At 47.0% G+C, this 23,335-nt stretch overlaps 1 protein-coding gene across 2 annotated transcripts in view; it reads left to right on the top strand.

The window, feature by feature from the left end:
- The first annotated feature begins 18,150 nt into the window (after positions 1-18,150).
- The window catches only part of KCNJ15 (potassium inwardly rectifying channel subfamily J member 15), a 150,230-nt gene continuing 145,045 nt past the window's right edge, over positions 18,151-23,335 (top strand). Inside the window, exon 1 of one of the 2 annotated variants that reach the window (XM_085621262.1) lies at positions 18,151-18,439. The gene's annotated coding sequence lies outside the window, so the exon portion shown is untranslated. Of the gene's footprint in view, positions 18,839-23,335 lie in introns of both variants that reach the window. The other variant, XM_085621261.1, reaches the window with a different exon arrangement.

The raw sequence follows: 23,335 nt of genomic DNA, 5'->3' as shown, positions 1-23,335 counted from the left end.
TTCTTCAAGGTAAGTTTAAGACTACCGTTGTATCGTTCAACTAGCCCATCTGTCTGGGGGTGATACACAGAGGTGATGATATGTTTAATGCGCAACTGGTCACAGACTTGCCTCATTAAACGGGACACGAATGGGGTGCCTTGATCAGTGATGATCTCTCGCGGAAACCCCATGCGAGAGAACACTTCTACGAGTCGTTGTGTGATAGCACTGGAGGTTGCGGAACGAAGTGGGAAGGCCTCTGGGTACCTGGTGGCATAGTCAATTAACACCAGAGCATACTGGTGACCCCTAGCGGACTTGGGCAAGGGTCCTATAAGGTCAATACCTAGGCGATCGAAGGGAGTCCCAATGATGGGTAGGGGATTTAAGGGAACTGGAGGGGGAATATAGGGATTGCGTCTCTGGCATATTTGGCCCTCCTGGCAGTATTTCTGTATTTGAGCGTACACCCCCGGCCAAACAAAATGTTGTAAAATGGCCTCACCAGTTTTTTCTGCTCTGGAATGCCCCACCAAAAGATGAGCATGGGCAAAGAACAGAATTTGGTCTCTGAATCCTACGGGAACCAACAGTTGGGGAACGGCGTCGGGTTTAGCTAGGCGGTAGAGGAGACCGTTTTGTTCCAGGAAGGTAGGATAGGTACGAGCCCCTGAATCCTGTTGGTCTCGGGCTTTCTGCCAAGCATGCGTGAGACTGGCATCATTCAACTGGGTCAGCCGAAAGTGATTGTCCCTAGCCCAGGGTTCAGGTGTAAGACACACGTTATATTTTGTGGGGTTTATTGCAGCCTGTAAAAGGGGGGTAAAGGACGGGGTGTCAATCCCTATAATTAGTGATTCAGGGAGATCTTCCACCACCCCCACCACTACCTCTGACTGTATACGATCATCGACCCCCAGGGTGATCCTATCCAATGGGTATTCTCTCACGTCCCCATGTATACATCGTATATGTACTGTCTTCCCTGGTAAAAGCCAAGAAGGTGCTATCAGTTCCCGCTTTATGACAGAATGCCTACATCCCGAGTCAAGAAGAGCCCTTACCCTCCTGCCATTGAGAGTCACACTTACGTAGAATATGGGGCCTGTTTCCTGGGCAAAGAGGACAGAGCGGGGTGCATAGCTGATGTCCATGGGTTCGTCGTCTTTCTCTCTTTTCTTACGACAGAACCGTGCAATGTGTCCCCACTCTCCACAGTCGTAACACTGGGGGGACGAGTAAGCAGGGTTCTCGGGTCGGGAGATACGGGGTCGGTTTCCCTCTGGTGGGGGTGAGGAAATATGAATTTTGTGATCAGTTATGTCCCCTATCGTAGACCCCAACGGCTCCATGTACATGCTATAAGTACATGTATGTTCCCTCCTGCTCCAGTTCTGAAGACGCAAATATATGTGCGTCCACCGCCAACATGTCCTCTTTCAGATCCGTCATGAATGGGTCAGATATTCCATTTCTAAGTATGAAAGGCCACCGACTTTATGTGGTTCACTTTCCACATTTTACAGATTCAGGCGAGTAGGCCCGAATTCTGTCATCAAGCCTTTTCTGCCTTCTGCCTCTGAAAGCTCCAGTCTGAACCTGCATCTGTGACCATGAACTTTGTCTTACTCCCTGCGCGGCTAACGGTGCCTGATCCAGCCCGTCGCCTGCCAAAAACTGTATTTCACCTTCAAGATTATCTCCTTCGTTCCTCATCCGATGCATTCCTGTCTAGTAGTTTAGGTAAACATTCCTCCAGCTACCGTGCACAGGGCCAGGCCTCGCTGCCCTCATGCAAGTAATTCATAGCCCCGTCACCATGGAATATTCCTACCCCCTCGCATCTAGTGTAGACACTTAGACGCTTGTACACGCACTAACAGTCAGTATAGTCAGTATAGAATAAGATTCTATCCTAAGAGACCTCTCTTTTTGGATAACACAGTTCTTTAAACATAGGATACTAGATATGATTTGGGATTAGGTTGACATAACCCCAGACTTCTGTCTCCACATGTAGAGCTAAATGTCAAGTCCCCTTCACCCTCTAGTTGCACGTCAATCACACGTCATGTGGCTGCGCGCGCATCTCTGCCAACTATTTCTGCTGACATTGCAGGATTCTCTTATGGATCCACCCACTTATGACATCATGTATGATGACGTTTATTAAATTACGCCCTCTATTAGCTACGTATGCACCTTTTATCAGCTGTTACGCCTCCTGCATCTGTTTCATTGTAATGTATTTTCTATAAAACTGCTTATCTGTCAATAAAATATGTCCCTTCCTTCCTGAACTTTCGTGGTGATGGAATAGAAGGCCCACAATTCGAATTGTATTCCTTTGTATAGGAATAAAGCCTTTTTAAACCCTCTAATACCACGGATTCTGCCTCTCATTTTACTGAGTTATTCTTAATAGACTTTACCGCATAAAAAATAGTACCGGTAACGAAATATTTACCACAGGGGTCGTAGGGTTTTCCTTTCAAGTTTCACAGGGGCCGGAGGACGGGTGTGTTTCTCTGGTTCTTTTATAGGTGGTCGACCCTGGGCCCTGGAGTAAGCAGTCGCCATTTCAATAGCTTGTTCTAATGACAGACTGGCGTGTTGTTTTAACCACCGTTGAGTGGCGTATGGGAGAGCCTCCAGAAACTGTTCTAAATAGATTTTATTCATGACCTCGTCCATATTGCCCTCATGAGGTTTGAGCCAGAGGTCAGAGGCTCCCTTTAATTTAAAGAACAAAGTTTTTGGCAGATCACCCGTAGCTCCTCGCTCTTGTCTGAACTTCAGGCGGTGTGTCTCGTCATCCACACCCAAGCGATCTAGCACATATTGTTTTACCACCGTATAGGTGGATGTCCCGTCTTGGTTAATTGTCTGGTATGCTGCCTGGGCTTCTCCCGTTAGAAGGGGGGCGAGATAAAATGGCCACCGTTCACCCGGCCAGGCACTGGCCCTCGCTGCTCTTTCAAAATTCAGGAAAAATGCCAAGGGGTCATCTCCTGGTACGAACTTCTCGAGGGGAACCACGGTTCCAGGGGGGTTGCTCGCTCTTCCCTGTCCCAACGCGACCAGGAGTTGGGCATGTCCCTCGGCCAATTTTATTAAACTGTCAGCTTGGTTCTGGATTGCTGACGTAAAGACTGCACGGTCCGCCTCCGCCTGACTGGAGGATTTTTCTACCGCCCACTCGAGTTTAGCCTGGCCCTCCTTCATCTGGTGGATGAGGGCCTCCATCCTGTTTCGGATGCCGGTTCCCCAAGACTCCTATCTGGCTCGCCACTTGTGAAGGATGGTATGGAGGGGGGGTTTGGAAGCAAACACCGTGACTCGTTAATGGACTGAATAATCTGGTTTTTATTGAGTTCAAACGCCTTTCTTTCTCTCTAGAAGTGTTCTGGACGTTGCAGGGTCATCTGGCTTGTGGAAGTCCGGGTCAAGGGTTCCACCGTAGGGACCGTCTCCTCGTCCGTCCGTTACCCAGGGAAGAAACACACAGGGACACAAAGGTAAGTAGGCTTGAAGGGGCCGTAGGCGCTTTGAGGGGGAAAGGATTGTGAGGGATCACCGGGGCTACCACCAACTGCTGTGTCTCACGTAACCCAAACGAAATAACGAGAAGTTCCTAGGCACAGAGGGGTGGTTGTGGGGTGAGTGCTGTTAACCAAAAAGAACACCCAACACTCAGGCTCCCCGTGTCTCCGTGACCTCCCTCGTACTAATCACCCTGTCCCTCCCCGTGATTGTGAAAGCCTCAAGATACGATCACGTACCTTTCCCAGCCACGCTCCTCCAGGAACGTGGCGGGGTGAGTAGCGTATCCGTTGGCCTCCTGGCTCCGTCGGCGATGCCCTCGGATTCCGCTCTCTCCTTCAGTCATGGTCTCTCGCTCTCCGCTGCTTTCTCGCTCCTGCTCCGTCTCCTTCTCTCTGCTCTCGCTGCTCCCTCCGGCTTTCGCGCTCTCCTCTTCTTCCGGGTTCCCGTTACGAGGGCTCGGGCCTCTGATTGGGCAGCGGCCTCTGACGTACATTTCGTCGACTCCTCCCCGAGGGATTCTCTGGTTGGGTTAAAGGGCCCGTACGAGTCCTGTGGCCAGGGCCGAAAGGAACAGTCAGGAATCCCTCCAGCTCGTTCGTCCGTAGCAGTGACCCCGTGACACACATCAAGTGATTTTCCCCCCTTTTCTTTTTATCCCTTTCATTTACATATTATTTATTGTTATGTTTGCTAAAAAACACAAATTCTATTCAAAGTGAGGGCCTGCTGCTTCCTACCAAACAAACATGAGTTTTATTCATGTGTGACAAGGCGTGCTCACCTCTATGTGTTTTTTCCATTTTTAAGATTTATGTGACAAATTGTATGACTGTTTCTTCTTATTTTTCAGATTTTATTATCATATGAAACCACAGGTATGTGCTGGATGTGACTGTACTTATTTATGGACATTGACTTCTTTCCAACGAACAGTCAAGGTTGATTTGTTTATTGCTTTATTCCATATATCATCTACATTCATTGTGCTCAGTTATTCTTCGTTTTGTCCTGATGAAGACCCGTTAAATTGTGCTGTATTAAAAAACAGTAAAAATGTACTCGGCAGACAAGATAATTATTCATTGACTCTAATTAGAGAAGAATGTTTTCAAATATTGAAGGAACTTTGTTCATTTGAAAACACCTCCCTCCATCCATAAGAAAATATTTTTGTCCTCTCAATGATTCTTTTATTGTGATAATAGTCTTGTGCCAGCTTTTCGGCCTGTTTATTTGATACACAGGGCACCTGCTACAATTTTTTCTTGTCTCCTTTATGCTGCTTTAAATGTTGGTTTTATAAGGAAAATTTCATATCAAAATATGTTTCGGTCATTTCCCTTCTTTGCAGTTGACTGCAAGTGATGACACACTGCATGGCATTGAATGAAATTATATTAATTATTTACTCATCTTCTGATAAGGAGGAGAAAAGAGGCATCAGTCACTCTTCTGTGGCTCCTGATCAAAATTTGCCTGGAGTTTTCTTAGCTCAAGAGATTCAAAAGTTAATCCAGGAAGCTGTCTCTGGTGCTTTTGGCTGCAGAAAGATCTTCGCAGAGGAAGAGGCATCTAAAGCCTGTCTGCGCATCCTGATGATGTGTCCTCCTCTCCTACAGAACCAGAAACTAGTACCTCAAGTTCAGAAAAATGCAAATTCGGAAAAATGCAAAAGAAGGAGGCAGGTCAGACAAGTACTGTGCCACATTAAAAGCAACTTCCGTTTCTAGAGAATCCTGTTCTAGAGGTTTCACTAGGGCTGTTTATATAGTTCGATAGACTTTCCAGCTTATCTGTTCCTCTCCATGAAAGATGAAAGACCTAATACTCAGGGAGTGGAAAGACTTAGAAAACATGAATATACTCTGTTTCCGGCAAAGGATGTATGTGTTGGGAAATGCTGAAGCGGTTCTTTCTGACTCAAGCAGAACTGACTCAACTCTGGCTACCCTTTGGGTCCAATTACGAGTCTGGAGGTTAGGACCGCCAGACTTGTGGTGAGACGGTGGTGGCGGTCTTATGATCGCCACATTACAACCTTAGTAGTCGTGCCTCACTGGGACCGCCAACACCTCCAGAGGCATCGACATGTTTGGCGGGACCACCATGGTATACTGGACGTTCGTCAACTCTCTCACTGACACTATGCTAATCTATGTGAATGTCGGATTTAGATCCCACTGAGGACTAGAAACTTTGAGCATCTTGACCTTTTTCCTGCCTCCTTCGGCCGGGATGGAATTATAACCGGCAAAGAGGTTTATCGACTTGCTTTGCATCAACATAGCCCTGAGGAAGTCGTGGGTTATTCCCGGACGACGAAACACGTGTTGGCTGGATCAACCAAACAAAGAAAATTACAATACAAGAAGCTATTTTGAATAATCTTATGCAATGTACTTGTCTTAATTTAACAAATGATGACTGTTTTGTGTGTGCTCGGACTTGAGTGTAATTGTTAGGTAGATCCCCACGGGTCACACATTTGGAGGAGTGGATGATTCCTCTTCCCTTGAGCACCATAACAAGGTATAACGAAGCAGAATAGTACCGTTAATAGTGAGCGCCAATACCACAAGGGGCCATTTCGTCCAACACAGTATTTATCATAATTCATAGATTTATTTACTTTTATTTATTTAAAAGGTTTTATATAGTGCTGGCTTGACCCAAGAGTATCAGAGCGCTTTACAAGGTTTGTTAATGCAAAATTGCAATGCAACATTTGTAAAATGAGGTAATAAACAAGGTAATTTGAAAATTTCAAACAGTTATCTTTTTAAATGAGGTAAATTAACTAGGAAAACATTAGTCAAAAAACAGATCATAGATAGTAGGACTGGTAGAAAGCAAAGTTAGTTAGTGAATGAAGAGGGGGGAGGGCGTGAAAGTGAAGGGCGACTGTGGAGAGTGAAGGGGAAAGCAGGTGGGAGTAGGTGGGTACTACCCGAAGAATAAAAAGGGGGGAGGTGGTCGTAAGTGAAAGAATTGAAAAGAGGGGGGGAAAGGGGGTGACACATTAAGTAGAGGGGACCTTTACAGTCAGGGCAGGGGTAAGAATTAGTGTCAGTGACAAGGTATTAAGGACCCCAGTATTTGTTGAGAAGGTGCAGCTTGAGGTCTTTTTTGAAGCTGAGGTAGGAGGGGTTGCAACGTAGATCTTTAGGGAGGGCGTTCCAGACGGAGGGCGCGTTTCCAGAGAAAGAGCGTGACTGTGTTGATTTGTTTTTTAACAAGGGGGGGACTAGGACTGTTAAATGGTAGCGGCAGTTTCAGTCGATAACCTTTCAAGTATTGCCCGGCGGTAATCGCCTCTTATACCATTCGATGATTCACCAACAAAATAGGCAGGCGCCGGAGACTGGAAGGCAGGAAACAAAGTTTTATTCCGTCGGAGCAGAACACATCAGATCGGACAGCAAGGTATCGTCTCGAGGTGCTCTAACCACATCTCTGAGGCCTGGCCTCTTATACACAGGTTTATTGCTTTATTACACGTGGTACATTCTTATTGAGACTTTGATGTACGGAAAGACATCCTTGGAACCCCCACTTCAAGCTCGTTCCCACACATATCTACAGTAAAAGTCCCCACCCCACCCACAGTAGGAGATGGCTATCACACAGCTGGACATTCCGCCAATTCCCGGGGGTGTGTGCGACTGGTCGGGTCTCAGGGGGTGGGGGCCTTGATCTACTGTAATCCCTTTGATGTGAGGTGTTTCCCTTACAGTAGGGGCAATAAACTGCATCCGCCGGGCTAGGTGATGGCCTGGGATCGGTTCGGACAATTGGGCGCAGAGGAAGTGGGTTATCAAAAGGATGTATGACCATGTATGGGATGAAAGGAGGGGTTGGTCAGGCGCGGGATGTGGTTCCATGGCAGGGTCGCGTAGAAGGAGAGAGTTTATGGCCCATGTATGAGAGAGCGGGGGGTGGTCAGCGCGCGGGGGGATGTTCGCAGCGCCAGGGGGACGCGCTGGCGATTGGCAATGAGGTCATGGTGCCTAAAATGGCCGTCGCGCGTTTTCTGCGTGTGGCGCTTGGGGAGAGACAAGATGGCGCAGATAATGTTCAGTTACGAACTAAATTTCCACAGTCCTCCCTTTTAACATATCTCGCCAGCTTGTTTAGTTCGGATCTATCCCCATAATACCATGTACTTCTATTTCATACAGGGCTTTCATAGGTTCTGCTTCAAAGTTCAGAGTCTTAGGGCGGACAGGAATAATCTGACTCAATTGTACATAATTACATGTAGTTGATGTGATAGGCGAGGAGGTAGCGCATACAAAATTACATCAGCTGCGTCATATGTCAGACCCGGAGATAGGAGGAGGGAAGCTCGCTTGAACACAAACATGATACTGTAAAGTTAAAAAAATGTTCTGGCAAAACAAGGAATATTACGTACATTACTTAAGGCCTAGACTTCGTGTGGATCAAACTAGACAGCATAGTCATGTGCACGGCTGGTGTTATACAAGTGTCATTATACAAAGTTAATGTTTCTTAACTATCAGTGTACAGTTGGAAGTGACCGATGTAATATCATGAAAACTCGATTGGAAGATAGTCAATACGAAAGCGGTTGGGAGAGGAATTCAACTCAACATGAGTTACAGTCAGGGAAGGGAGTTTTTCTTTCCAGTGTCTTATTATAGCGAGCCATAACTGGTAAGCTCTCATTGTTCTTCTTCTTTCGTTGGCACTGTTGAGCACCGGCGGTGGAGCTAAGGTCCAGCTCAAATCCAAGTTTTCACGTAGCAGGGTGTGACCATTCATTGCTCTCGGATCACAGTCCTGTTCCCTAACTCATCTTATCATAGGTACCTTGAGACGGGGTACCCGCATTTCGTTCTTCTTTTGTCAAGTCAAATTCAAAATCCCATATGAAAGAGGGGGGGGAATAGGGGCGTGCTTTGGGAGGCCGAGGGAAGAGGGGGTGGAGTGGGATCGGATCAAAAAGCGGACCAAGGAGAGCAGAATCTTTTAGCACTGAGCCCATCAATCGGGCTCGACGGGCTGGGACTTCAGGCACGAGCGGATCAGTGAGCAGGGGGCTTCGGGATAGCCCTTCTTTTCTATCGCTTTCCATGCTGAGAATGGTGCCTCGTCCCGCATCTTTCTGCTCCGTGGCTCCTCCTTGGTCGAGGCCATAGATGTTCCATGATCCGCAGCCAGGCTGTGCGTCACGTCCGACCCCTCTCCTCCGATGACCGCATGTTATCTTTGAATGAGTACAAGAAACAAAATCTTAGAGAACTGGTAGGGAAGACGTTTACACACTTCATTCTCTCTTCCAACCCCAAGTAGTGGGGGAAACGTTTATCAGTCACTCTATGGTGGATGTCTATTAACTCTTATGTCGGTGTACGCTACTAACTCATTAATCATTGCTGTGGTGCAAGTTTGCGAGTGTTCCTGCAAATTTCCATCGCCAGGTCTGCTAGGTGTTGATTCCTGTACCTTATAAACGTAGCAAGAAGTCTGACATCTATCAACTTCCTGGTCTATCAAAATTCGAACCGGCTTCTCCGGCAGAGACTCGTCTTTCTAACGCAAGCCCTGCTGATTCATATTTTTTCTCCAGGGACTGCTAAGTTTATGAAAAAGTGCGAGGTGCTACTGTCATGGGCTCACAAATATCTGTTTCAGGGAGGAACACGAGCTAAACATTTTTCTTGCTGGAGACAATAGTTAACCTTTATCAGTTCTAGGCGATGTATCTTTAAAAACAAGGTCATCAGCTGTATTGCTTGAAATATAACTAGGACTATTCTGGAAGGACGGGGTGTTTAGGCGCTCTATTTCTGTGCAATGGGCGGGGCGATTCTGAGTGATGGAGGTGGAGTCGTTAGAGCCCAAAAACAACTAAAACCACTGACATATAGTTCCTGTAATAAGGGCCAGATTGGGAGACATCAGTCGTCTTACCTGTCCTTTCTTTCTCAGCCAATTAAGTTCCATTATTTACAGAAAGGAGGGGTAGTAGTGTGGCAAAATACGGTCGTTTTGCTTCTGTCAATTTGTTCGAACACTGTCGTGTTTAGGCCAATTATACATATACCAAGGAGGTACAGTGTTGTCATCTAATCAAAAGAGGGCAAGGGAGCCTTCAGCGAGGGAGAGAAGAGAGAGAGAGAGAGAGAGAGAGAGAGAGAGAGAGAGAGAGAGAGAGAGAGAGAGAGAGAGAGAGAGAGAGAGACGTGCGCATCAAGTAGGCTATTGGGTACACGTACGACACAAAACGAGAGAGAGAGAGAGAGAGAGAGAGACAAACGTGTACGGTAATAGGCCACTTGGTGTACACACAACATAGAGCAGCACGGGTCAGTTTTTCGTACAAAAACACAAGCTGGGGGAAAACATAAATTCAACGTTCACGTACACACAAATACCGGATAGGGTGTAACAGTACATACATCAAGCACAGCAAGTTTCTGGTGTAAGTCACCCTCCAATTTACTAGCTTCCGGGAGAGGGAGAATCGTTTCTTCAAACGAGGAGTTACCATATTCAGGTTTATTTTCCCATCCCCTTGATCGATAGACAAGTATTTCAGTCATACAAAGACGTTCTTTCCAGCGACCCAGGCATATGCAATACATACACATTCATACCGTTCAATCAGGGCACATACGCACAGTCATACCATACAGTTTTTCACGTTCCTAGTGATGGTCTGCACTCCACGCACCATCTCACAGCGCATGTCTATGTTTTTCCCTACATGGAGCACGGTGCGGTCTATGTCCACTCCATTCTTCAGTCGGAACTCCGATGTAACCTATAGAGAAGAGAAGAAGGGGAGGGGGGGGCAGCATTCAAAGCACATCAGCGCGCATAAACACGAAAAAGTTCTACTTACCACGTACCAGACTAGCTGCAGGAACGTACAATACCACAGATCTTGACTATCCTTTTCTCATTTTTCTTTCTGTGTACTATACCCTTCTTTTCTACTATACCAAAATTTCTTCATTTTTATTTTTCCCTAAATTCGAGTTCCCTCTTCGTGCATTTGTTTCTCAATTAGCCGTATATTATTGGACAAAATACCATACCTTACATGGATACAAATTTTCATTAATCCAAAATTCAGGCAAAGGGCCTGCATTATCTGTCTTCTATTGTTTGGAAATGACAGTCGTTATTCAAAACCTTACCAACCTAGACGATTGTTATGACGCTGATTCCATAATTCCTTCGAAAACCCTTTATTGTGAAAATGTCAGTATACAAATACGGGCCTACAACCGTATAGGCCGGCCACGGTGCAGGAGGCGTCGAGTATCATGAGCAATACTACCTTAATGCGAAAATAAAAATAATCAATAATGAGAAGACCAGCATCAATAAGGTTGTCCGCATGTCCAGTCAGTACCCTCCCTGTCCCCCGCCCGCCATGTGCAAAAAGACCGTATACATATCCCTTAACATCAATGCCAAGTAACCTGGAACGCCATAAGGAGTTGTAGGCCCCTCTTACATCGGCGCCATTTTGGGGCGAGGTCGGGTGGGTCCAGTGTACAGTCTAGATGTTTCCACTAGCTAACGGTCGGACCAGAATCCCCTTCGGCAGTCCAAAAATTTCCATTAATGCCAACAGAAAGAACAGACAGCATGAATCGTGACTCGAAGGTGGGGAAAGCAAAGTTGTTTCCTACCGGATCATGCTGAGGTTCCACCAGAACTGCTTCGGGTTGGTAGACTACAGTGTCTCCTGGTAATTCAAACAGAAACTGGCGTCAGCATGAGGGCACCACCATCTTGCAGCGACGCCGTGGTCCTTTCGGAGAGCGGGACAGCAGGCGTGTCTCTCCGCCGATACCCTGAATCAGTCTCTCTCACGGTACCAAACGGGGACAAGGTGGCTGCCGCCCGGGGCAAAGGCAAGTTAATGTGGAATGATCGAGTGATAGTGGCGGTTGCCCCCACCGGAAGTCCGCGGGAGTCGAGGGCCAATGACTCCCGTAGAATCTGCAAAGCTGAGAGGACGTCTTCAAGGGTGGGGCCCACGCCCGAGCAGGCAAGCTTCCGAGTTCCGAGGTAGCCCAGAGCCATCTTAGTGGACCAGGCCTGAATCCGAAGAGCCGGCCGCCATTTTTGAGACTCCTGTGGCAGCAGCAGTTCTCCACCACGGCCACCAGAGTGGGTCCCCCGACCAACCAACTGCGGGGGCCCACTTCTTGGGTGGAACGTCAAGGGCAACCTTGGTGCAGAAAGGAACTTCCGCCCGGGTGGTCGTCCGGCAGGTGAAAGTTTAATGGCTGCCCTGCTGCAGCTGGCTGGTGAGTGAAGCGTCAAGGGGTGCCCTACTGCAACTGGTGAGCCTCCACCTGGGGAGGCGGGGGAGGCCCGTTCGCATCGCCTCCCCCCCAGGGCACCCCACGCCGTCTTTCGGTGCTGTATTGTAGGACGGCCAGGCCGGCACTACAGCTTGTTGGACACCACCTCGATGCCGTCGGGGTATCGGCGCATCGTGCTGCCTCCGGCCTCTTCGCACAACGGACTGTCACTGATGCCGTCTCACAGGCGGATGGATTTTGTCGGCCCTTTTTATAGCCCAAAGCCGATTAAGAGACAGCAATGTTGCTATTTCGAAGAAGGAGGGGCGGGGACTGTGTTACGCGGACGGTGAATGCTTTGGGGGTGGATGTTGCAGGAGGCTGCCATGTAAATAGTTGTGTTTTAACGTGTTTTACCCTGTTGAAGTGTTGCATATACCTACAAGTTATTAAAGCGTTTTAATCATACTATTTTGTTGGAGTGTGGCATATATATGTTGGGAGGGAGCGTATGGAGGGGGCATATAGGCGATCGGAGGACCTAATAGTAATTCGTCATTCACTCGTTGCTTGGAAGGCAACTCAGGGCAGAGCGTAGAGGGGGTCCTAACAGGGCACTGGCCTGACGTTTCAGATTCTTGTTTTTGTTTAGCTTCCTTTCTCTCCTTTATTTCTTCCTCTAACTTTCTAGCGACAAGGTGAGCTGCCTTTCGTAGTTCTTTTTCTGCCTTTACTTCTTCTCTCCTTTTCCGTTGCGTTGTTTCTTTGCGCCACATGCCGAAACTGTCGAGCATAGTGGGTGTCGTTTTATTGCTACATAGAGCTATTTCTAGCGTTTCTATTTTATGGTCATCAAAGGATCCCATCAGTGGCCACTGACTTTCGGAGTCCTTCTTTGTATATTTATGCCATAGTTTGCTATAAGCTACAGCGACTAGTCCATATTTAGTAAACATGTCCTTATTAGGGGTGCCTTCCAGTGGAGCCGGATGGTTCATCTCTAATAAGCGGTCCGGGCAGAACCAACTATCAATCAGTGGGGAGAAGATAGGCATGACGGGTTACAACGGGGACAAAAGTCTGCACTACCTATCTTTTCACTGCTTGCAAAGACTAGACAGAATATCTCTATTCCACGGTATTTGTAAGCAGAGAATACCTCCAAAGAACTAATATCGAACAACCAGTGTTCGGACAATCAATCAATCAATGGTGAGAAAGAGATAGGCACGACGGATTACAACGGGGGACAAAAGTCCGCGTTACCTACCCTTCACTATCTGCAAAGACTAGACAGAATATTTCTATTCTACGTTATTTGCAAACAGAGAATATCTCAAAAAGCACTATTCGTCAAAAACAATCAATGTTCGGACAATCAATCAGTGGGGAGAATAATAGGCACGACAGATTACAAAGGGGGACAAAAGTCCGCGTTACCTACCCTTCACTATCTGCAAAGGGAGAGAGCATATCCCCGTTTGTAGGCAGCGAATATCTCAAAAAGAACAATCAAATAAGCAATACTAGTATTTTCAATCAATCAATCAATCGTTTCGCAATTTGTCGTGTTATACGACCTTACCCGGACCGCATGGACAGTTTCTCTTCTTCCGCCTCCAGCGCCCGATCGTCCTCCACTCTCCGTATTTGCCACGGCACTCCTGATGGTTCCCTGTCAGGACCGTAGATCACTCGAGAGAGGTCTGCTTGGAACCAGTGAAGTTCGGATGATCGGCTGGCAGACGAGGGTCTATCAGGCAGGAGCTCTTCCCGATCGTTGCAGTCGTTCACTTTGTCGTCAGGACCTCTCCCACTGGATCCACGTGTCGCTGATGGGCCCCACGCTTGGGACGCCAATTGTTAAATGGTAGCGGCAGTTTCAGTCGATAACCTTTCAAGTATTGCCCGGCGGTAATCGCCTCTTATACCATTCGATGATTCACCAACAAAAGAGGCAGGCGCCGGAGACTGGAAGGCAGGAAACAAAGTTTTATTCCGTCGGAGCAGAACACATCAGATCGGACAGCAAGGTATCGTCTCGAGGTGCTCTAACCACATCTCTGAGGCCTGGCCTCTTATACACAGGTTTATTGCTTTATTACACGTGGTACATTCTTATTGAGACTTTGATTTACGGAAAGACATCCTTGGAACCCCCACTTCAAGCTCGTTCCCACACATATCTACAGTAAAAGTCCCCACCCCACCCACAGTAGGAGATGGCTATCACACAGCTGGACATTCCGCCAATTCCCGGGGGTGTGTGCGACTGGTCGGGTCTCAGGGGTGGGGGCCTTGATCTACTGTAATCCCTTTGATGTGAGGTGTTTCCCTTACAGTAGGGGCAATAAACTGCATCCGCCGGGCTAGGTGATGGCCTGGGATCAGTTCGGACAATTGGGCGCAGAGGAAGGGGGTTATCAAAAGGATGTATGACCATGTATGGGATGAAAGGAGGGGTTGGTCAGGCGCGGGATGTGGTTCCATGGCAGGGTCGCGTAGAAGGAGAGAGTTTATGGCCCATGTATGGGAGAGCGGGGGGGTGGTCAGCGCGCGGGGGGATGTTCGCAGCGCCAGGGGGACGCGCTGGCGATCGGCAATGAGGTCATGGTGCCTAAAATGGCCGTCGCGCGTTTTCTGCGTGTGGCGCTTGGGGAGAGACAAGATGGCGCAGATAATGTTCAGGTACGAACTAAATTTCCACAGGACGAGCACGTTAGTGCTCCTCATTGTTCTAGTACATCCCACTTAGTGGAGTTTATCAGCGAGGTAAGATGGGGTGCTTTGATGAAGGGCTTTGTGCGTGATGCAAGCAGTCTTGTAAGTGGATCTGCCTTCCATAGGAAGCCATTTAAGGTCTTTGAGGACATTTGAGATGTGATCAAACCGCTTACAGTCAGTAATAAGCCTGGCAACAAAGTTAAGTACGGATTTGATAGGGGCTAGGTGGACTTTCAGAGTTTCAGAGAGAATAGCATTACCATAGTCGAGTCTAGACAGGACCAGCGATTGCACCACTGATTTAAAGTCATCAGCAGGAATGAAGGGTTTAATTTTCTTGAGATGATGGAGTGTGAAGAGAGCACCTTTGGCCTGATTTTTTATGTGGGGAGTAAGACTGAGGCTCTGGTCAACGCTGATGCCGAGGGATTTAACTGAGTTAGAGATGGAAACAGAACAGTTGAGAGCTTTGATGTCAGAGATCCAGTGTTGAATAGGCAGCGAGTTGTTTTTAGACAGAATAGAATGATTTCAGTTTTATTAGGGTTGAGTTTGAGGTGGTTGACATGGAACCAAAATGGAATCTTAGTCAAGGCATCATTGAGGTGTAGAACGTCAGCATGGGATTTGATCTTACAGTAAAGTTGGGTGTCATCAGCATGGAGGTGGTAACTGATTTTCGCTTGTTTAAGAATGAGGGTGAGGGGTTCCATGAAGAGGTTGAATAGAGTGGGAGAGAGAACAGAGCGCTGGGGACGCCCAAGGAGACCGGCAAAGGTTCAGAAAGGCAATCGCTGACTTTAATTTGTTGGGTTCTGTGTTGGAAAAAGGAGGTGAACCATTTGAGAACAGCACCATTGAAGCCAAAACGGTCTTTGAGCATATTGCGTAAGGCTGTGTGGTTAACAGTATCAAAAGCAGCAGAGAGGTCAAGGAGAATGAGAAGGGAGTATTTACCCTTGTCTAGGGAGTGATGGATGTCATCAATAATGTTGAGCGTGGCAGTTTCGACTTTGTCATCAAATTCGAATCCATGCTTCCAAACTCGAGTGCATCCTTTCTGCCATTCCAAGAAACAAATCCTAAGTAGATGCTTTGTGGATATGAATTTCATCATTGCTGGAGAACAAAGAGTTCTCACAGTCACCTTGGCCAGAATGAGAGAAATGTTTTCTTTCAATGTTTTCAGGTGAAAAGAATTTAAGGAGGATTTGGGTCTGTGCTTGATTTAAAGGAGTCAATTCTTGGGAAAAAACTATCAATTTCAAAATGGTCTTTCTGCAGAAAATAATTCCAATGATGATGCCTGAATAGTTTCTAATAGCAGTAGACTTCCAGGATTCCTATCTACACACCCGAGGTTTGAGCACCTCCCGGAGGCATTCTTCACTAGGATAGAGGGTATCTGCATCTGAATGTCCATGACAGGCCGGTTCACTCTCCGTCAAGGTGAAGAACCAGGCTGAATTAGGCCTGGCGGCGCAGGGTACGGCTGAAACCTTCTGAGTTCGCCTTCTAAATGTACAGAGACATGGAACACTCTGTTGGCATAGGAACTTCAATTTATTAGCTGCAGCTAGGTACAGTTGTCCTAGAAGTACATCAGTGGTAGGTTCTCAGGAGACTGCCACTTCAATCCGTGGCTCACAGCCTTTTATAGCGCTTGAATCCCCTAAAGCAACAACCCCCTCAATGTGCAATAAAAACAAACAAATCATCCACTAGCAAACATTCTTTGTACAAGATACAGGATAATAGGTAATAGAAATTCCTTCCCTAGGCTTGTGTTCTCTACCTGACCCTATAGGCCAGGTGGCATGAGCATTCCTAAGTTAAATTAATTTACAACAGGACGTGTTTGCGTGTTGCAGGTGGTGATTCGTAAAACAATTGGAGAGGCAGAGAAGGATCACCAAGGGTCAATAGATGGTTATCACGGGAATTAGTTGCTTCGAGCCGGGTCTCAGAATGTACTTTGCTCAGAGAGACAGGAAAAGGTTGTTTAACATGTTACAGTACAGAGTATGAAAGAAACACTACGAAGGTTGTTGGTGCCTGAGTGAGGGCAACATCACAATGGTGTCAATACGCAAGATGGAGCCGTAATCAAATTTCCTCAAAGGGAACAGGTTATACATTGCCAAAAGTCTCAACTACAAGCTCCCAAGACTTGGAGCTTATGGTCTCAAGGTTTCTTATGGACATGCTCATGCAGAGACTCCAGACAATCTGGAATGCAGCAGCCAGACTGACACTCAAACTACCCAAGAGGACACACATCACCCAGCAGCTAAAAGATCTCCACTGGCTCCCCCTCCCTAAGAGGTGCCATCTCAAGCTCCTGGCCCATGCCTACAAAGCCCTCCATGACCAAGGCCAACCTACATGAACCAACGCCTGATCTCACACCAACCTACCAGAAACCTCCGCTTCGCACATCTCGCCCTCGCTCAGACACCACGCACCCACTACAGATGCTCCAGAGGACCCTCCTTCTCCCACCTCGACACCAAAGCCTGGTACATCCTCCACCTCCACACTGCATCCTCGCTGACCCACTTCAGGAATAGACTCAAGACCTGTCTCTTCGACTGATACCTGCAGCATAGCGCCTGGATACCCCCCGGGGTGATTAGCCGCGCTATACAAGTACTACTTGATTAATTGGCATTGGTATCGGATGCCTCACAGAGCGCAGGCTACTGCGAATGAAGAGAGGTCTGGTTCAGAAGCCACCAGCATCAAGAGCATCGTTACAGATCCAGGGAGACATGCTGTCCATCCTCCATCTGGTAGCCTGGTCCAGGTTTCATTTAGGAATCCTAATGACTCCTCGGGCGATAGGGATGGCAACCTTCAAACACCACAGCATCTGTGTTCATTAAACTGCTTTATGGTAACTCCTGCCCTGGAAAACCTGAAAACTCACTTTCTTCTGTGTTCGGTGGACCCGCTCTGAAAAACTGGACATCTGATAAATTTGCTGGGATAGATGGTTAAACCCAGAACTGTCCTGGCAAATCCGGGACTCCTTTATGAGCACATAGGTTAAGTGTCAAACAGCCCCTCCCTCATGCAAACTCACAGCTGGAGAACTGCCAACAGGTGACCCTGGCAACTCTGCTGGAGGGAGGGAGAGCAAACACCCGGGCTAGGCCCCAAGAAATCCGGGCCCTTTGAACACCCTTCCACTAATAAATCACTCCAAAGCACCCAGAAGCAGCCAGCTTCCTATGCCATTCAAAATAAATAAAGACATGAAAATCTATTGCTTTTGGGGCTGTACGTGCCCAGGCAACACACAAAGACATTTAGTAATGCAGAAGACTGGACATAGCTGTAAAGCTTTAATCAGAATACCCCAACGTAAATGATTTTAAAACATATGCTATACAATATTACTGGGTATTTTTTTTAATAAATTTAGAATTTACTACCACCGCTTCGCAGTGCTGTAAGTGTCAGGCGTTGCTACGAAGTAATTAATGGTGCTTTTCGAATCGGCCTGAGAATGATGAACGGCTGAATCTTCCCTGGTAGGTTTCGCACTTTTATTACAACTGTAGCAGCAAGCGCTTAGCTCGCTGAGTTAGCTGCCTGTCACACAAGAGTTTCTCCTTTCAAGAACATGCTCTGAGGGTACACCTCTCTGAAGCAGGAAGGCAGGCATGCCAAAGTGCCGGGCTGAGCCGTGCCAGAGTTTGTTCAAAGTTTAACCCGGTTCTTCGCGGGCCCATCGGCTTGGCTGGCTCTCGGCAGGTATATTTGCACAGCGCGTCGCTGGGTGTCGATGGCCGCAGACCTGCACTTATAAAGGGTGGATTTCCTTAAGACTGCTGACATCACGGAGCTGCTCTCGGATTCCGCGCCCTGCCTCTCGCGCGCCTTCCATTCAGGTAATTTCAGCTCCAACTTGAACGGACCTGTTTGTGGGTGTCTCGGTGGAGAGTGCGGTGCGGCCGCACTCGTCTTCCTTCCAGGGAGGGCAGGGGTGGGTGCTGTCATGCTGCGGCGTCCTGCCTGGAGCAGGGCGCACATTGACCTGTCGCAGGTAGGCGGCGGAGTGTGGCGCCTTACAGCTACTTTTGAGACGTCTCGAAAAACATGGGATTTAAACTCCAAGGTTTCCCCCGTCTCGGATCCCTCATTACGACCGTTCTGGCGATTCGGATTTGATTAATTGTTACGGAAACTAGACAAAAGGGGGCTTCCAAAACTTGTAAAACAGAGTCTGTGGGAGTCGAAAACTTTCGCACATTGACGTGAGAACAGCTTACGCTTTACGGCTGTGTAAGGTCAGTTTATCGTATTTTTTGTGAAGGGTGTCGCTGTGAAACTTTTAACCTTTTAAATGCTGCCTTGATTACATTTTTCTTGCAGCACTTTAATTGCAATGTTGTTCTGGGTATTTTATTTCGTATTATGCTATGATATTCTGGGTTTTGTAAGTTATGTTACTTTATACCAAAGTATGTGTAGTATTTTATGCTATGTATCGTTATGTTATGATCAGCTGGCTGATTTTGGGAGCGCTCTTTCACTGGGAAGGCTGTCAGGTTGCTAAGCAAATGTTTGCGATCTGGAGATTAAGTTGCTGTCTGTTGATTCGGGAGACCTGGCATAAAATCCCAGCTCCCCCATCTGACAACATTGTGTGATTTGGGTCAAATGACCGCCCCCTCTCCCCGTGTGCTAGCTACAGTTCCCATTATAGACCTCAAGCAGTAGAGATTCGCAGTGGGCTAAAGGCTGCGATGAATCGCCATATACATGCCTGGACATATATGTGTATGTTATTGTTCCACATTTCATATGCAGCCTCGCTGCCTGCATTTTGGGTTGGAAGGGCGATGCATAGAATAAACGGGCTTCCTAATTATTTTTGTCATTGTGTGATTAGGTGCTGGTCTATATAAGAGGTGCCTTTAGAAATCAAAGCGTTTCTCAGAGAAGTGTACATTTTGAATTAGTGGCAAAGTTGCGTTTTTGGCACCAGAAGGCTTAGGAAACAAATGGCCCAAAATATGTGATCCTGGGTAAATCATGTTAACTCCAATTGATTCAGTTTATTGACTGCTAAAATAGGGAGCTCCTAGAAACAATTTGACTTCCAATATTAAGTGCTTAAAAAAAAAAACACATTCGTTCCAGTCCGAAAGTGCCTTGAGGCTATCCAGTCACTTTTCAGCGCGCTGTCCTTCAAGTTTCTACAATCACAGCCATCCAGTTCAAAGTTCGTGGTAAGTCTCTGATCGTGACTCTCCCGGCGCTTGCGCATGCGTTAGCGCGGACCCAAACAAAGTGTAGTGCATGGCACCAAGGGATGGTCTCAATGCGCTAATTCAAGTTTGCAGGACTTGTTATTGACATCCGAAAGATGCAAGGCTGAATGGGCCCTGCCGGAACTAGCACATGTGACAGTGTGGCCTCCTAGAGGTCACTGCAGGAGGGGGGGAGGAGGCGCTCATCCTAGTGTTTTAGTGCTGGATTCTGGCAAGGCCCATCAAGGCGCTTTCTCGAATCGGTATCTGCTATTTCTTACTGTTTCACGCTTTGTGTTCTCATTTGGAGAGTCCCCCTTTTCACTATCGGAGCTACTTTAAGTCCCTAAAAAGGTACCTGTAGTGAAGTGAACGACGCAGGGCTGCACATTTTCACAAAGGCAAGGAGTTCCATTGAAGCGCCTCCTGAGCGTGCTTTTCCTGCCAGCGCTGTATGCTGCTTGTTTGTGCATCCGGACAGTGAAAGGGATAGTGTCCGAGGGACAAGGTAACAGAGTTCGTACCAACTCCCAAGCCTATCTTTGAGGGCGAAGAGACCCTCCCCAAGAGACGGAGCCGATAAAAGCACACATCTTTGCATACAGTCGTAGGAGCGCTGAGCAGACGTAAACGCGTGCGTTCCCTCCAGTGACAGACTTCAGGGAGCACGAGCGCTGTCTACATTCCTGTGAGTTGGAGGCTTGTATGTTCACGTTGATGCCACACACAGCACCCTTGCCTCAGATACAAGTCCCTGCATTCTTGTCACGGGTGAGATGACATCAGGGTCGGATGGGTAGGGGGGCTGCACTCGGGCAATGGGCGATGGGCCGGTATCTGAGTTGCAACTGTGGTCGCTTTTTTGGCCAGCGTGGTGGCTGATTTGGGCTCTGTCGGTGCTGTTCAGATGCCGCCAGCGGCCCAGTGGGGCCTAAGCGGTCTTACTGGGGGCAGATGGGCCTCTATTACCCTCTAGTACCAGGGCTCAGAGGTGTGATTCCCAGCCTCTCGCTAAGCGGGCCCATTAATGTACGAGCCGCGTGAGCAGAAGTGGCCTCCCTTAAATTCAGGTGGGGTTCACCAGTGTGAAATAATCCGTGCACACAGAGTTCCAGCAACAGATGCACTTTGTTTTATCTCAGCGAGGTCAGGAAAACATGCCTCTTTCAGAGAAACCCCCCTTCCATCTTTTCACAATACTTAAAACACTGAAGCGTGGTTTCCAAAAGCGCAATCAGCAAATGCGGCCCTCTTCTTTTTCTTTTAGGGGTCAGGCCTCTTTTTGATCCTAATCCATCCCTGGATGACTTGTGCATTGAGGTCTGAAGAGCCGCAGGGTCCAGCTCCCTGTGGTCCCAAGAGGGCAGTAGGAGGACTCACCCGTCTCCAGGACCTCCCAGGGGCACCCCAAGGCCGGTCATCATAACTGTGCTCTAGTGACCCTCATCCGTCACCCAAGTCCCTCACTTTTGTCCCCGCTCGGTCGGACCTTGCCTTTCTACAGGTATCCCCGGGCGCACCTCTATGAACACCACACTATTACATTGACCCCAGGATTCTCCAGCGCATAGAAGTGTAGCATGAAGTGCTGTGTAAAAAACAAGATATAATTACAGGTTCCTGTTGGAAATCATGGCAGCCCAGGTAAAGGCCATGCCGACACAGAGGTCAGGTTGATACAGTGGCCATTCACTATAAAGGGACCCGAGGTTGTGACCTCTATCCACCTATACGATAACTCTTCCATCTCTCGGGGTGCCTTCATCCTTTGCAAGCCTCACTAGCTTTCTCCCAAGGCTCCTTCTCTGCGCACATCTCGCTCCTCGATGTCTTTCTCCTGCGATTCATTGATCACCTTCTATCTCTGAGACACCCCCTGCCTGTCTCCGCTTCTGTAGCATCCTCACTTTTATTTCTGTCCTCGTTATAGCCTTATAAATTAAAATGTTATTAATACTTTTGATCTTGTCACCTTTCATGAATACATAATAGTCATCTATCTATCTATCTATCTATCTATCTATCTATCTATCTATCTATCTATCTATCTATCTATCTATCTATCTATCTATCTATCTATCTATCTATCTATCTAGCACTCTACTAGCTTAAATTCCATACCATATCTGTACATGTATGTATATTTCAAAAAGTAGCTTTTATCGTGTTTTTGCTCAAGATCTATAATCCTTGTAATACCATAAATTTATCTATCTAAAGACCAACAACTTCTAAGGCTTTCTGTACCATTTTGTTTTTATTTTTATGGCGCCGACGAAATTGTAATACATTTTGGAAATTTCGTATTACGCTTGTCGAAATTTCTGAAATGATGCCATTGCGCTAGTCGCGTAAATACACCCCTATTTGCGGTAAACTTTTTAGTGCGGTAACAATGCTAACAACTATAAAGCAAGCAACTATCATTCGCGCAATATATATTTTTTTACACACTATTTTTTCAGAGCGAGCTGTGTCCTCACATCAGCAATTGAGACAAAGGTACATTTCACACTAAAATATAGCAGTAAATGATAGATTTGCATTTTGTGCAATTACGCGTAATTTGGTGTAATTCCCACATAATTTCATGGTAATACATGAAAGCACATTACACACATTTTGCCCACCCTTAGTTGTTATGCGAAGCATTTCTTGTTGAAAAGCTCTGTTGATGTAGAAATGTGTGCATTAATAAATATAAAGAATCAGGTGTACAGTTTAAGACAGTTATGGATGGAAACTGAGTGTGCCAGGTTCGGGACAGCGGAGCGGAAAGATTTTGTATGCAGGAGTAAAAGCAGAAGTAAAATTTATCAAAAACTTCCCATGCAAATAAGCATTCTGGACCTGGTCCTAGACATGCACGGGAAGCACCTGTAAGCGAGGCGTGTGCATCCCTACCTGTGATACACTTAGCATAATAGACCTCCTGTGCTGCTGTCCTTGGTTTCCTCCTGGTGTACCAGGGGTAGGTACTTTCTTTCCTTGTTTCCATGGTGATGGGTTCTCTTCATTACATCACGTGATGCCTCCTGCCCATCTGTAGAGTTAGCTTGGCTCCTTTGCTTTAGGGTGACTTCTTGTGATCTCACCTGGGATTTGACTGTCTGGTCCACTAGGATGACCGCGTGCTTCTAAGCAGGCGGACCATCACGACTGCCATTTAACAGTCTGAAAACTAATCTTTTAAGGATCGCCAAAAATTCTACTTTTTTGCAAGCAAATGTTCTCAAAAGCACGTTTATTTAGCTGGGAAATACTTTACAGAGACGTAATTGTAAAAATAAGTTAACAATGTGAATTTTCACAAAGTGCAGAAATCATGTATTTCACTCGCTATGCTGGTAAATTATATATTTTGCCTCCCATTAATCCTGCCCATTCACAATCCTCAAAGTCATCAGGTATCTTGACGTCACTTGCTGTGAATAAGGCACAGAGTCTATGCTCGTACGTGATTCGTTTTGCTCTTTCCTCTGCCTTCTCTCTGTATCTCTTCTTGCACAACGAGTTTCACCCTTCATCATC

Source organism: Triturus cristatus, chromosome 8, assembly GCF_964204655.1.
Source record: "Triturus cristatus chromosome 8, aTriCri1.1, whole genome shotgun sequence".
Lineage (NCBI taxonomy): Eukaryota > Metazoa > Chordata > Amphibia > Caudata > Salamandridae > Triturus > Triturus cristatus.
This window is presented reverse-complemented; position numbering and strand designations above follow the sequence as displayed.